Source organism: Myotis yumanensis, unplaced genomic scaffold (genome assembly GCF_028538775.1).
Source record: "Myotis yumanensis isolate MYYU_CA2020_CCGP unplaced genomic scaffold, mMyoYum1.0.hap1 SCAF_3, whole genome shotgun sequence".
Lineage (NCBI taxonomy): Eukaryota > Metazoa > Chordata > Mammalia > Chiroptera > Vespertilionidae > Myotis > Myotis yumanensis.
In genome coordinates, this window is record NW_027223754.1 from 120627743 (window position 1) to 120643250 (window position 15508).

Sequence of the window (15508 nt, forward strand, 5' to 3'; positions counted from 1 at the left end):
TTCCTGCCCGGGGCGCATGCCTGGGTTGTGGGCTTGATCCCTGTGCAGGATGCAGCCGATGGATGTTTCCATCTCTCTATCCCTTTCCCTTCCTCTCTCTAAAAATCTGAGTCCTCAGCCCATAAAGGTACATGAGGTTAGGAAGGTGGTATAGATTGAGAAGAGAAGAGAACCTGAGGATTGTGCCCCCGGTGGGTTAATCAGTTCATATGCCATAAAGACTGTTAGAGTGTGAGTAAAAGGGACCTGCAAAGGAGAGCAAAAGGAACAGAGACCTAAGAGGAGAACACGGAGATTGTGGTGTCATTGAACCAAGAGAGGAGCTTGAAGAGAGGGATCTCAGCTGAGACAAATGCTGCTGAGAGTTCAAACAGGTAAGCATAGAACAGTGTTCACAGGTTCAAGCAATCAGGAGCCATATAATTTACTGTTAAGAAGCATTACAAAGCCATTTTCAGTGGAGAGGTGGGAACTAAACAAGGTAGTAGGTTGGAGGTGCAGTAGTAGCCCGTGAAGACAACTCTTTCAGAAGTTTGGCTCTGAAAAGAGCAGAAAGGAAGGCACCTAAAGAGAGAGGAGGAGTTAATGGGGAAGCAGGAGTGGAGGAATGATAATAGATGGAGTGAGATTAATGACACAGGACAGGGAAGGGATAACAAAGGAGCAAAAGCCTTCAGTTGTTGAGAGGAGAGGAGATTTGGGACATAGGTGCAGGAAGAGATTTATCCCGAAGCTAATGAAGCTGATGCCTCAGGGTTCCTTGCTGGCATGGGCCCCTTTAAGACCTAGTTTTTATTTGTAATTTTGTATTCTTTTTCCTACAGAAGGCCCTAAAATTATATAGGCTTCGGGTACCTGCAAAGCCGGTTTTACCCTGGCATGGAGGGACTGACTTTTGATAGAAGACGAGATGGCCCTGTGTTTATCAAACTTTAGTGATGACAGGAAAATAAAACAATGAAAAAAGTCTCAAGATGCCCCAAAATTTATTAGAGGAATCTATGTCCCCCAGTTTGAGGATCACTGTTCTGCTGGGACATTGGGAACCTGAATTTTACATCTGACTTCACCTGCACAATGTACAGTGCTGCCTTCATGGCTGTGCAACCTGTACAGTCATCCAGGCCCCCCTGCTTAGAAAGACCGATGCTTGGGTTAAGACTCTGCTGTTACTGTCTTGAATTTCCTCATAATATTAAACAAGGGTCCCACATTTTCTTGTTGTACTGGGCCCTGCAAATTACATAACTGGTTCTGGTCAAGTGTTATAGTTGATTTTTTTTTTTATAAATAAATCTTTATTGTTCAGATTATTACATTAGTTACTCTTTTTTCCCCCCATAACTCCCCTCCTTCCAGCTCCCACCCCACCCTCCGCCCTCACTCCCCACCCACTGTCCTCATCCATAGGTGCATAATTTTTGTCCAGTCTCTTCCCACATCTCCCACACCCCTTTCCCCCCCAAGAATAGTCAGTCCATTCCCTTTCTATGTCCCTGATTCTATTATAATCACCAGTTCATTCTGTTCATCAGATTATTTATTCACTTGATTCTTAGATTCACTTGTTGATAGATGCATATTTGTTGTTCATAATTTGTATCTTTACCTTTTTCTTCTTCTTCCTCTTCTTAAAGGATACCTTTCAGCATTTCATATAATACTGGTTTGGTGGTGATGAACTCCTTTAGCTTTTCCTTATCTGTGAAGCTCTTTATCTGACCTTCAATTCTGAATGATAGCTTTGCTGGATAAAGTAATCTTGGTTGTAGGTTCTTGCTATTCATCACTTTGAATATTTCTTGCCACTCCCTTCTGGCCTGCAAAGTTTCTGTTGAGGAATCAGCTGACAGTCGTATGGGTACTCCCTTGTAGGTAACTGAGTTTCTTTCTCTTGCTGCTTTTAAGATTCTCTCTTTGTCTTTTGCTCTTGGCATTTTAATTACGATGTGTCTTGGTGTGGTCCTCTTTGGATTCCTTTTGTTTGGGGTTCTCTGCGCTTCCTGGACTTGTAAGTCTATTTCTTTCACCAAGTAGGGGAAGTTTTCTGCCATTATTTCTTCAAATAGGTTTTCAATATCTTGCTCTCTCTCATCTTCTGGCACCCCTATAATTCTGATGTTGGTACGCTTGTAGCTGTTTCAGAGGCTCCTTACACTATCTTCACACTTTCAGATTCTTTTTTCATTTTGCTTTTCCGGTTGGGTGTTTTTTGCTTCCTCGCATTTCAAATCTTTGACTTGATTCTTGTGCTCCTCTGGTCTGCTGTTGGGAGTCTGTATAATATTCTTTATTTCAGTCAGTGTATGCTTACTTTCTAGTTGGTCCTTTATCACACCATCGAGGGTCTCATTAGATTTCCTGTACATCTCATCAAGTTTATCGACAGACTCTAGAAGCCTCTTGAGAGACCTCAAAAGTGTGGTTTTGAATTCTATATCCAGTAGCCTGCTTTCCTCCGGTTCTGTCCTTTGTGGCCTGTTTCTTTGTCTTGGCATTTTTTTATGCTTCGCTGTGTCCATAGAGTGGCTTTCCGTGTTAAGTGTCCCAATTACCTGAGGTAGACACTCTTGGTGCACCCCCTTGTTGTCTCTGTGAGCAGTCTTGTTGTAGTCAAGCCTTGATTGTTGTAGGTAATTACTACTTGACCTCCAGGCCAACTGGCTGTGAGAATCAGCTGTGTTTGCAGTGGGAGAACTTCTGTCCTCTAGGGAGGTGCTAATCTAGCCTTTGCCTGAGGCTCTCCAGCAAATGGCTCTGTGCAGGGCTTGGGCGGGGCGGGTCCCACGGGATCAACAGGGCGGAGGAGGGAGCAGTTATGGCTGCTCTCAGTCCATCCCCAGAGGCTCTGCCTCTCTGTCCCAGCAACCGCTGCAAACCTCGGAGGCACCGAAGCCAGACAGTCCTGCTTCTCCTGTTTGAGTCTGGGTCCCTAGAGAATTGCCCGGATCTGGAGCTCAGAGTTTGAGGCTCCCTCCTGATTGAAACAGACAACCGCGCCCTCAGCCACCAGCCCGCGCTGCCCGCACTCTGCACCTTAGTATTTTACTTCAGCACTGTGCCTCCTCTGATTCTCGGTTCCTCCTAGTTGTAGAACTTCCACTCAGCCAGCCTTCCTGAGGTTCTGGATGATGTCCGTTCCGTCTTTTAGTTGTATTTTTGAAGTGGTTGTTCGAGGCAGCAAACTCCAGGGTTAACCTATGCCACCATCTTGGTTTTTTCTATAGTTGATTTTTTAAAAAATTGAGATATGATTTGCCCAGCTGGTGTGGCCCATGAACCAGGAAGTCATGGTTCAATTCCTGGCCAGGGCACATGCCTGGGTTGTGGGCTTGATCCCTGTGTAGGATGCAACCGATCGATGTTTCCATTTCTCTATCCCTCTCCCTTCCTCTCTCTAAAATCAATAACAAAATATTTTTTTAAATTGAGATATAATTTACACACCATAAATACTTCAGGCACCTGCAAAACTTGTTTTTGCCCTGGCATGGAGGGATTGACTTTTGATTAAGTGTTAAGAGTTACTAATCAGTACCTTAGTTTCCTCATCTTCATGTAACCATAATAGTAAATCTCACCTCTTAGGTAGGTGGTATGACAATGAATGTAAAGTTCTGTGAGCTCTTCCAAAGAGGCAATTCTTCACATTAGGAGAGCTCTCATACTTGTTTTGCATACCACTTTTTAGCATGCTTAGGTTTCTTGAAGCTGCTGCTGAGGCATTCTATTCATAACCCACACCAATATGATTTTTTTTCTTCCTTTCATACCAACAAACTTTTCTAAATGAGGCATAAATACACTGATTACATCATCCTCTTTCCCTAGGTATCTCTGCTTGGTAGGATTTGGATCCATCAGTGATTGACCTATGTGGAAGGCATAGCAGATACAAATCCAAGACTTAATTGGCAAAGTTAATGCTTTTGGTCCTCTACTTCTTAGGAGGGTGCCTAAGACAACAGCTCATCAGAGTTAGTAAGAAAAGAAAAGGAAAAAGGAGAGACAGGTCTGTTTCTAACTTTTCCAGGGCCCAACACTCAAATACAGACAAAGAAACAATTTATAATTTATGCTAACAAACTGTTAAAACTGTATATCCTTCTACCTTGGTAACTATATTTTTATAATGTTGGGTAGACTTAAATTTAGTATGTTTGGATTCCTTGGATTTCTTGCTGGAACATAATAGTGTGGGGTGAGCCAGCCTCCAATCTTGTCTATGTCTTTGTCCATTCCTGGCTCACAAAGTTTGGGGGGAATGATAGAGCAATAGCCACAGAAGGACTGAAGAAGAAGCAATAGAAAACTTCCAAATCTCACCATTGAGTTGATCTGGGCTTGAAAGAGCATCCTAGTTTTTATTATTATAGGGATGCATTTATCAGTATTGGAAAAGATGCAAGAACACTAGGGTCAAGTGAAGAAAGGGCTGAAGTTGCATGTCCTAGCCTCAGCCCTGCACACCGTTGGGTTGAACCTCTCATGCTTGTTGAGGTTCTCTGTCAGGAATGGCTGCCCAGCAGGACTGGGACTATTTCAATGAGCTTGATCAGCCCAATGCAAAGGTGCAAGTAGAGAAGGAAAGGCATGGCAGGAAGTTTTGAATAATGGATCCTGAGACAATATATTTTCCAATCATTCTATGGCTTCTATGTTCCTTTCTAAGAACAGGGCTAGGTGCTTCCTATCCAAGCATGAGGTGCAAATTGTTGAGCCAAGAATTTCCAGAGGAAGTTGTGGTGAGGAGAGAAGTAGTGGACACTACTGTGATGGATGGATGTCTAGACTTTTCGGGTATCTCCAGAGTTCCCACCCTAAAAAGAATAAACTGTAGCCTGATGTTAGGCTACCACCGCAGGATGGTAAACAATTTAGCCAAGTTCATGATAGTTGCCTTATTTTCTGGTGTTGGTGTCAAAGAGATCATGAGAATCAAAGGGACTGCCAGGGGATATCATATTGTCAGTTGGAAAGAATCTTTCTGAGAATAAAGTTAAGACAGAATAAAATGAAACCAATAGACTCAGGGAGACAGCAAGCATGAACAATATGATACCAGAGACCCAACCAATAAATTTCTTTTCTACTTTTTAAAAAAATCCTCACCTGATGGTATTTCCTTCATTGATTTCTAGAGAGAGTGGAAGGGAGGGAGAAGGGGGAGTTAGGGAGAGAGAAACATTGATGTGAAAGAGACACATCAATTGGTTCCCTCCTATATAGGGACTGGGGAACCTGCAACCAAGGTATGTGCCCTTGACCGGGAAACGAACCTGCAACCCTTCTATCTGCAGGCTGATGCTCTAAACACTGAGCAACTGGCCATGGCATCCTCTCTACTTTTAATTTTTTTTCGTGAGTTAGTTTAAATTGTTTTTCTGTTACTTGCAAATGAGAATCCTGATTAACCCCTGGAGTAAGTCTCCATATACGTGACTGGAGAGTTGAGTTGAGTTGAATAGTACAGGGAAGATCCTTCAAATCATCGCCAGACTGTGAGCATGGTATAAATTGGATGCCACGCTTTGAATAAGCACTGATAAACATTCTTTGGGAATCTGTATAAACATTTGACTAGAAGGATAAGGTAAGCCATTCCTTCTAATTCCACTCCCTCTTACATTCTGTCCATTCCCCACAACACACACAAACCAACAGTTGCCTAAAATTCTCCAGTGTGGAAATTAAGGAAAGCAAAGAAAGCCATAGATATGTCCACCAACCAGCTGACAGTTAGACTGTTTTTGTTATTAGATTCCCAGGATAAAGGGCATATTATCTTAATTACATGATCACACACAAATACTTAGAGAGTTTCTATTAGGTGTAAGGCATTAAGATAAATACAGATGAAGGGAAGTAGAAAACATTGGTCCTTTCTTTAAGATTATAAAGTTAATTGGGAGATAAAAACCCAAATAGTGCACATAGAAAGTTAAAAAGCAAACAAGTGTTTGAGAACAGTTTGGTAGCTTGTCAAGTCCTAAAAAAGTTAAGCATGGAGTTACCATTTAATTCAGCAATATCATTTCTTGGTATTTATCCAAGGTAAAAGAAAACAAATGCCCACACAAAAATCGTACATGAATGTTCACGGCAGTATAGTTCACAATAGTCAAAAGGTGGAAACAACACAAAGATCTGTCAGCTATGAAATGGATAAACAAAATGGTATATCCATACAATGGAATATTAGTCAGCCATAAAAAGGAATGATGTATTATATTACAATAAGAAATATAAATTTGGTCTTTGTCCCTAGTTTCTGGCACACAGCTTTATCTAAAACCCTTAGATTTTCCTAAGTGATAGGGGTGATAGAAGAACCTTCTGTTATTCATAACAAGCCCCTTTCAACCACACTTGAGTTTATGTTAGTGAGTTGACTCTTGGTGGGTCCCTGGATAGCTTCAGCTTGGGGGCTGGTTTTGGGGAAGACCAAGCCATGATTAGACAGTTGAAATTTTTAGCCCCATTTCCAACATCCAAAGAGGGAAGGGCAGGAGATTGAATTCAATCACCTATGGCTAATGATTTAATCAACCATGCCTACATAATGAAACTTCCTCAAAGCCCCCAAACAATGGAATGGGGTTCAGAGAGCTTGTGAGTTAATGAACACATCAAAGTGCTGGGAGGTTAGTGTCCTGAGAGGGCGTGGAAGCTCTGTGCCTCCTCTCATATTTTGCCCCATGCATCACTTCCATTTGGCTGTTCTGAGTTATATCCTTTATAACAAACAGGTAATAGTAAGTGAGTTCTGTGAATAAGAATCATTCTAGTGAGTTATCAAACCTAAGAGGGGGGGCCTTGGGAAACCCTGAATTTGTAGTTGGCTGTGCAGAATTATGGGTATCCTGGCCACTCCATCTGCAGCTGATATCTGAACTGGGAAGAGTCTTGTGGGACTGAGCCTTTATCCTGTGGGATCTGACCCCAACTCCTGGAGTTATTGGCAGAATTGAATTGTAGGACCCCGGCTGGTGGCAAAGAATCGGTTGATGTCCGGAAGAAAGAACCTTAGCAGTAGTGACACATGCTGCAGCATGAATGAACCTTGAAAACATGCTAAGTGAAAGAATATAGACCCAAAAGGCCACATATTGTGTTGTTTCTTTAATATTAAATGTCCAGAATAGACCAGAATTTATAGAGACAAAAAGTAGATTAGTGGTTGCCAGGGATTTGGAGGAAGGGAGAATTGGGAGTGACTGTTAATGAATATGGGTTTCTGTTTAGAGTGATGAAAAAGTTTGGGAATTTGATATTGGTGATGATTGCACAACTTTGTGAGTATAATGAAAACCACTAAATTGTACACATTAAAAACAAATAAACCTTATTTTAAAAAGCAAGGGGAAAGAGTATGGCATAGTTACATATGAGAAATTATCACACCAGCTCTCTGTCCCGGGCCAGCTCAGCCAAGGGTTCGGTGAGCCTGAGGTGGGGCAGCGGAGGTTGTAGAAAAGACAAAGAGAATAAGCTGGGTCTACAGGGATCTCCTGTGCCTGGCTGAGGCTACAGAGAGAGACCCACACAGCAAGATGAGCCTTTATTTTATAGCCAGAGGTAAACAAGGTAGTGGTCACCATAGTTACAGTGTTCTCGTGAGTTTCACTTGTTTTGGCAGCACTGAGCTACCCAGATAAGATCTAGGGAGCGAGATAAGGTCAAGCCTAATTGCTAAGAGGGCTATGCCCTCTAAGCTGGGACTTGTTTCTGGCTTTGCCCAGAGGTCAGTCCGAGGCTTAACCCTATAGCTGAGCCCTACAGCTCTCCTTACATAGAGTGATGTATTGTGAAGGAGGCACTATACTGACAAATAGAAATGTTAGCTTCTGGTCAACTGACAGTGCCTTCAAAATAGTTGGTTCCATAATAGTGGCTATTTTCAGCCTATTGCCTTGCTTAGTTTTATGTAGAAACTAAATATTTCTATCTTAATCACATAGCCAAATCCTTGCTGATTCCCAACGTTTACTTTCCTCTTAGTCTTTTCTGTTGTTGTTGTTGCTGTTGTTGTTAATCCTCACCCAAGGATATCCATTAATTTTTAAAGAGAGTGTAAGGGAGGGAGAGAGACACAGAGAGGAAAAACATCGATGTGCTGCCTCCCGCATGCACCCAGACCAAGGCCTGCAACGGAGGTACATGCCCTTGACCAGAGTCAAACCCAGGACCCTTCCATAGGCCGATGCTCTATCCACTGAGCCAAAACAACTAGGCCCCTCTTAGTCTTATATCAAGAAATCATTTGTTATTTTTGAACTTAAAAAGTACAAAAGATATCAAAAGACGAAGGTTGTTGTATTAGCCTGTGTTCTTCCTGGAAAGCGAGGATTGAGACCAAGGCTTGAGTAAAATTATTGGAGTGGAGTGGAGGATCTATAATCCCATGTAACTGAGGACAGTAAAACTGGAAAGGAGGGAGAGCCAATACAAAGTTGTAGTCTCAAAATGGTTGTTGTAGGAAATGGAGTCTCTGTCTCTTAAGGACTTTTTGAAAAGCTATGTCGAATGGTCTCACAAGTATCCACCTTGGAGCAGGAAGAATTGGTTCCTGGCCCCATTGGTCAAAGTTGCCCCATGGGGCATTGAGTCCCCTGCACATCTAGGTTGTGTGGATTTTGCCAGTATTCTTCACCTCAGCCTCTGAGCTCTGGGACAAAATACAAGAATTATGCCCAAGAAAAGTTTGTTGCTCCTCCATGGGACTTATACTATTGGCTCCCCTGGTTCTCAGACCTTTGAATTTGAACAGGAATTATACCCCCAGTTTTCCTGGGCCTCCATCTTGCAGACGGCAGATTGTGGGATGTCTCAGCTTCCATAATTATATACTCCCTTGATGACATTGTACAAGAGGACACTGAATGCATATAAAATCATCCCTAACATGAAACCCGTAACATTAAATTATGAGAGTAATAATGAGCTGTTCAGCTACAGAAAGATCATAGGAGCCATTTCCTTGTTTTTTTTAGATTGCTCCTCCTGCGGTTTTTTAGCTAGCTACCATGTTGTGAGTACACTCAAGCAGCCCTATAAAGAAGACCCTATGGAGAATAACCGAGGCTTCCTGACAACAGCCAGCACCAATTTGCCAGCCATGGAGAAGGTCCTGTCTAGGAAGTAGGCTCTCACCGAACACTAACTATACCAGCACCATAATCTTTTCCAGCCTCCAGAACTGTGAAAAATAAATTTCTGTTTGCAAGCCAAAAAAAAAATTTTTTTTGCTGGAGAAAAAGGTGGGCCAATTAATAATTTAATAAATATTATCACAACTTAAATTTACACAATGTCAATGTCAAATCTATTTTAATTTTTTAAATTCATGCAAAAGTAAAAAAATTACAGACAATAAGTGCTAAGAGATCAATACAAGAAGGAATCATTTCAGGCTGAGAAAATGTAGAGGAGCATGAAAGAGGTGAAACTTATATTCATAATATTAACATAGCTCTAATATTAGTAACCTGGTTTTATTTCCAAATTACTTACATATAATGTATTTTACTTAAATATTGCTTACCTGAGGATAATTTAGGTAATTCCTGTTTTTCTTACCGAAGCAGGGAACCTAAAGACATAAACATAAAAGAAAATAAGGCTGAAAAAGGACAGTCTTTTCAACAAATGGTGCTGGGAAAACTGGGTATACACATGCAAAAAACCATAGTTGGATCTTGGCCTTACACCATATACAAAAACTAACTCAAAAATGGATGAAGGACCTAAACATACGTGCTATAAAACTCGCAGAAGAAAACATAGGGAACATTGGATTTGGAAATAATTTCTTGCATCTGATACCAAAAGCACAGACAACAAAAGAAAAAGTAAATAAATTGAACTTCATCAAAATTAAAAAATTTTTTTACATCAAAGAACTCTATGGCTCACTTGGTTGGGGCAAAATGTTGCCAGTTCATTTCCTGGTCAGGGCACATACCCAAATTGCAGGTTCAATTCCTGATAGGGATGCATGTGGGAGGCAACCAATCCGTGTTTTTCTCTCACATCGATGTTTCTCTCACATCGATGTTTCTCTCACCCTTCTCTCCCTCCCTTCCTCTCTCTAAGATCAATTTTTTTTAAAAGAGTGGAAAGATAGCCCAAAGAATGGGAGAAAATATTTGCAAACCATATATCTGATAAGGAATTTGTATGCAAACTATACAAAGAATTTCTACAATTTAACAAAAAAAAAAATCACTACCCAACACAAAAGGGCAAAAGACTTGAATAGATATTTCTCCAAAGCAGATATACAGATGGCCAGTAAGCATATGAAAATATAGCTAACATCATTAGACATAGAGAAATACAAATCAAACTACAAGAAATATTACTTCATACCCAGTAAGATGCTTGTTATATTTTTTTTAAAAACCACTAAAAATAATAAATGTTGGTATGGATGTGGAGAAACTGTAATCTTTGTACATTGCTGATGGGAATGTAAAATAGTGCAGCCACTATGGAAAACAGATTGATGGTTCCTCAAAAGCTAAAGTTAGAATTACCATATGATCCAGCAATTCCACTTCTGGGTTTACACCGAAAGGAATTGAAAGCAGGAACTCAAATAGATATTATAGACCCATGTCCATAAAGGAATTATTTTCAATAGCCAGAAGGTAGAAACAACCACATGTTTGACAAATGAATAGGTAAATAAAATGTGGTATATACATACAATGAAATATTATTTGGCCTTAAAAAGGAAGGAAATTCTGGCACATGCTACAAGAATGAAACACGAACAGACAAATATTATATGATACCACTTACACAAGATACTCAGAATAGGCAAATTCACAGAGATGAAAGCGGATCAAGAGTGTACCAAGGTCTGGAGAGGGAGGAATGTGATAGTTACTGTTTAATGGGTACAGTGTCTCTGTGTGGGGTTACAAAAAAGCTTTGGAAATAGACATTGGTGATGATTACACAACATTGTGAATGTAATTAATACCATTAAATTATATACTTAAAAATGGTAAATTTTATGTTATGTGTAGTTTACCACAATATAAAAAAAGTGCCAGAAGGAAGGAAGGAAGGAAGGAAGGGAGGAAGAAAGGAAGGAAAAGGCAAATGTTCTTCAAAGAGAACATGTTCAACAACATCCAGGGCAAACCTGTACCATCTTTTTGTTTTGTTTTATTTTGTTAATCCTCACCTGGGTATATTTTTTCCATTGATTTTTTAGAGAGCAGGAAGAGAAGGAGGGAGGGGGAGACAGAGAGAGATAGAGGAAGAGAGAGAGAGAGAAACATCGATGTGAGAGAGACACATTGATTGGTTGCCTTTGCACATGCCCCCCCCCCCCCCCGCCCCGGGGCCGGGGATTGACCTGCAACCCAGTCACGTGACCTTGACCGGGAATCAAACCCTCAACCCTTTGGTTCATGGGCTGAGGCTCTAGCCATTGAAAAACATTAGCCAGGGCAAGCCTGTACCATTTTAAATTAATAAAGCAATTTTAGGGGCCTATGAAAAAGGCAATAAAGTGAACTTAGGAGCAAGATAGGTCATTTGTGTCTGTGTGTCACATGGGGCATGTATTGCTGCAGTGCCTGGTAGTGACAATGCTTTGAGAAAAATAGTTTCAAGTTGGACAGTTAGCTAAGGTTACTCTGAAATTGAACCCCATACAAGGTTTAGCTTTCCCCTGATTTGTTTGTTTGGTTCCTCTTTTATTGTCATTAGCCAAGGCCAATCCTGTCATTAGCCAAGATCCCCACCTGGCACTCAAGAATTCAAGAGAGACTTTGATGCACCATCAGAATCTCTTGAGCTTTTGCCACTGGCTGCTAGAATCCTCAGTCTGTTACTTGACTAATGGTACTGCTGTATAATTTTGCTTTTAAAATGTCAGTCTGTGAGCCCTCCTAGGCAGGGCTTCAAAAACTGTTTTTCTGGTTCTTCCTGTTTAGCACCTGCTATTGTGATTGCCCTCTGAGATTCACAGCAAATCATTTTTCCTTCCAGTTTTCTTTGCCTGTGGCATACAACCAGCTCTAGCTCGTTTGCAGCCCTGAACCCGTGCACTCTCTCCACTCTTCCCCATTCTGCCCTCAGATGATCTTTGCAGGGCACAAGAAGTGCCTGTCCTTGTTGCAGCCACCACATGGCAAGGCTTGTGGTGAGCAACTCCTGTATTTGGCACTATTCCCCTGAGAACTTCCTGCTTGTGCTTTTCCAGGGTTCTTCCAGGCTTTATCTTTCTCTGGTTGTATCTTTCAGGGAAGAATTGACTTCTCTCCTTCAAAGGCTTCCTCCCCCAAGCCCTTGGCAAGTACCATTCTATTTTGAGTCTCCAAATTTCACTACTCCAGATACTTCATATAAATGTAATCATACCTACTTGTCTTTTTGTGATTGCCTTATTTCACCTACCATAATATTTCCAAGATTCATCCATGTGTAAGAATTTCCTCCCCTTTTAAGACTGAATAATATTCGATTGTATGTGTACACCTCATTTTGCTTATCCATTCATCTGTTCGTGAATATTTGTTCACTTTCACCTCTTGCCTATTGTGAATAACGCTGCTATGAATATGGGTACATAAATATCTCTTCAAGACCCTGTTTTCACTTTCTTTGGATATACACCCAGAAGTGAAGTTGCTGGATCATATGGCAGTTCTACTTTTAATTTTTTGGGGAACTGACATACTGTTACCATAGTTAGCTCATTATTGATGGGAAGGGAAGCAAAGGGGGAGACATTGTTGAGCATATTCAGCGGGGAAGCAGAGGCCTATTTGCTTCACCAGGAAGCAACAGCTTCACCACCCTCCCTCCCCCAAACCACTGGTCCATTCCCCACACATCACTGGGGGATGGGATAGAACAAAGCGGGAACTAAACACAGGAGCAATAAAGTAAAAATGGCACAGGGGGAGGTACTCAACCATAAGGCCTGTAAGTCTAATCTGGGGAAAAGATCATTGGCTAAGGGTGGACCCCAATGCAAGCCAGCAGGAAAGTTTGGGAAGCTGATTGGCTATTTTGAAAAAGCTTTTGGTTCCTCCCAAGCTCGCTCTCTCTCTCTCTCTCTCTCTCTCTCTTTCTCACCTGCACTTGCCCATGTGTTTGCATGTTCTCTCTCCTAGCCATGTGGCCTCAGCAGCTGCATGGCTGACTGCCACTCAAACTCCAAACACAGGCTCCAGGCTGGAGCCTAGCGACGGAGGCACAGCCACAGAGCGAGTGCAGCCAGGAACACAAGCACAGCTAGCCGGATGCTGGACTGAATTAAGCTTTAATATGGCACAGAATCTCTGAACACTGACGCTATTTCTGGCCTTGATTCTCTATGGCAAGACGAACAGAGATGAGACGTTGAGGAACTTCTTTGATTTGCTTCCCGAATAAACTTTGCCACCAGACCTCATCCTCTCTTGCGGGTCCCCGGAAATGCTTTTCCTCGCAACACGGAAAGTACCCCACATCCAGTGGCAACAATACTGTTCCATACACATTTTAGAGGATAACAAAATCATCCAGAAATGATCAATAGAAGAAACTGAATTAAAGTGATGCAAAATATAAGCCTGGCATTTAAAAATTTATCATCAATATTTTCTTTGTTCTTGGCTTTTCCATACACCTGTCTCCTTTTGTTTAATTTTAGCTACAGAGTGAAGATTTTGTACTTTTTTGAGAGCTTGAAGCTTCTAATAACGGTCTCAGTTTATCAGAAAGTCGCTTTGGGATCACAGCTGAGGAAGAACGGGAGAGGAAGGAGAATTGAGTTGAAGGAGAAGTTGAGCTGCCATGCAGGCCTGAGGACAGCCTCATTCAACCCCAATTTTAGGTCTGGAACTGAAATTGGTCATCAAGTAATTCCATGTCTTTATACCTTCCTTGGACATTGGATATGGACCGCCTTAGAAAGGACATGACCTTGAGCTTAGGGGCTCACCACAACTGAGATTACATGAAAGATGAGTATAAGCACATGAAGGGAACCAAAGTTTTCCTACCCTGAAGCTGCCCTTTTGGGATATTGATTTTAAGCTGTTTATTAAGAAATAAGACTCAGAAAAAAACTTTTGGCCCTCTCCCCTTTTCTGCCCAAGAGATTCAGAGAAACCAGCTTCAGGAAGGGGATCTTAGGATGTTTGCCTTAATCTAATTTTAATTAGTTATAGTAAAGAAGAGGACTTCTGGCAGGGGCCTGTGCGCTAGATACCCTCTGTGTCCTATTGCTTCTGAGTCACCTGGCAAGAATTTTCCTACTAGGTATGGTTTCAAGTCTCCCTCAACTAACTGTAACTTACCCATGTTCACTTCTGAAATCTAATACTCCACCTCCTCACCTTTCCCACTTTTCTCCTTTGTCTTAAAAATGTCTTACATACCCTATGTTGCCTCAGTGTCTTTGGAAATTTCATGTCTATGTGAATTCCCCATGTGCATGTATTAAACCCTTTGATTTTCTCCTGTTAATCTGTCTCTGTTAATTTGATTATTAGCCCAGTCAGAAGAACTTAAATGGTGGGAGGAAAAGTATTAATATTTTGATTAGCCCCAAGATACATCATTCCATCAAGTAATAGCTAAAGGCAAAGCAAATGTACTATAAGAGAAAGCATCAGAGTTTATACTCATGAGCATAAATTGAGGAACTAGGCACTCCCAACCTCTTTCACACTGGCCATCAATTGTCACAGGGGAGAAAACTGTGGAATTAACTGTCAATAGCACACAAAATTGATCTTGATCCAGTGACAGACTGAAGACTATGACAATGAGCATAAAAATCACAAACTTTTCCAGTTAGAACATAAAAACAAACAACAAACAAAATGAGAGTACCTTCATATACTTAGCTGACAATGATCTTGAATTGTTCTGACTCAATGAGAGTGCTGCCACTCTCCCTTCCATTTGAGCTGGATCTCTCCTCCCCAGACAGTTTAGTTCTACTACTATGCTCATGCTGAGGACAGTAGGTTTCTACACAGCCAACCCCACCCAAACCGGTGAGAACGAAGTTCTCTTTGTCAAGTGTGATCTGAGTTCCAGGCCATATTTGCACTCTTTGTGTGTGGATGGTTTTACATTGTATCGGGTACTAGATTTCTCCTCTGGCTTCCCAGCATTACAGCTCATCTTTGAAAAGTAGCTAATCTGAGAAAATCAGAACCAAAGGAAAGGGGCCCCATCTTAAGCCATCATGCCAACAATGGAAGTATTCTTCTCACCAGCAGGACCCATTGTTCTCTGGTTACAACAGGAGTGAGATAAACAGCAACTGTGAGGCCCCTGCCCTTCTTCCTCAGAGGCCTGGGTACTGAATGTGAGAAGCCTGGCATTAGTACAGAGGGTTCTCACAGTTCTCGACGACGGGGTTGATGGAGATGGGGGCATAAAAGCCACTTTGTAAACACAAAATATCTGAAAGGAAATAGCAGGAGAAGGCTGACAGGTTGCAATAACAAATATTCAGTAATATTCCCCTATATTCTGCATATGA

The 15508-nt window shown here is 41.5% G+C and overlaps 1 long non-coding RNA gene across 1 annotated transcript in view; it reads right to left on the reverse strand.

Moving 5' to 3' along the window:
- The window catches only part of LOC139005249 (uncharacterized), a 28064-nt gene extending 13197 nt beyond the window's left edge, over positions 1 to 14867 (reverse strand). Inside the window, exons 1-2 of the long non-coding RNA XR_011470649.1 lie at positions 14848 to 14867; positions 9545 to 9592 (exon numbers count right to left, since the gene is read on the reverse strand). This is a non-coding gene — a long non-coding RNA (uncharacterized lncRNA). The remainder of the gene's footprint in view (positions 1 to 9544; positions 9593 to 14847) is intronic.
- Positions 14868 to 15508: the final 641 nt, after the last annotated feature.